This window comes from Myotis davidii, unplaced genomic scaffold (genome assembly GCF_000327345.1).
Source record: "Myotis davidii unplaced genomic scaffold, ASM32734v1 scaffold370, whole genome shotgun sequence".
NCBI classification, from domain to species: domain Eukaryota; kingdom Metazoa; phylum Chordata; class Mammalia; order Chiroptera; family Vespertilionidae; genus Myotis; species Myotis davidii.
The window spans coordinates 11,295,176-11,295,804 of NW_006288615.1; the positions used below are offsets into that span (position 1 = coordinate 11,295,176).

General features: G+C 66.9%; 1 protein-coding gene across 2 annotated transcripts in view; it reads left to right on the forward strand.

The window, feature by feature from the left end:
- The window catches only part of CWC22 (CWC22 homolog, spliceosome-associated protein), a 56,359-nt gene that overhangs the window by 9,390 nt on the left and 46,340 nt on the right, over positions 1 to 629 (forward strand). The gene's annotated exons all lie outside the window — the stretch shown is intronic.

A 629-nucleotide genomic window follows, 5' to 3' on the forward strand; every position in this document is an offset into this window, starting at 1 on the left:
CCTCCCGGCCCGGCATCAGCAGAGCCGAGAGGCCTCCCGGCCCGGGATCAGCAGAGCCGCAAGGCCTCAGGACCCCGGGATCAGCGGAGCCGAGAGGCCTCCCAGCCCCAGGATCAGCGGAGCAAAGAGGCCTCCTGGCCCGGGATCAGCAGAGCCGCGAGGCCTCCCTGTCCAGGTTATCAGCGGAGCTGAGAGGCCTTCCAGCCCGGGATCAGCGGAGCCAAGAGGGGTCTTGGCCCCGGGATCAGCCGAGCAAGGAGACCTCCCAGCACAGGGATCAGCATGACAGGGGGCAGCGACCAAACCCCTGATCGCTCTGCAGCTCTGTGTGTGACAGCGGGTGTGGCCACAACCTCCCTATTTGCCCTGCTCTGTTCCTGACAGGGGGGAGCTCCTCAACCCCCTGATCAGCCCTGCTCTGTCTGTGACAGGGTGTGGCGCCCCAAGCCCCTGATCGGCCCTCCTCTGTGTGTGACAGGGTGTGGCGCCCCAACCCTCCCCCCAACCCCTAGGGGCCCTGCTCTGTTTGTGACGGGGTAGAGCCATAACCTCCCCATCAGCCCTGCCCTGAGTGTGAGAGTGGCGGCACCCCAACCCCCTGATCGGCCCTGCTCTGTGGGTGACAGAGG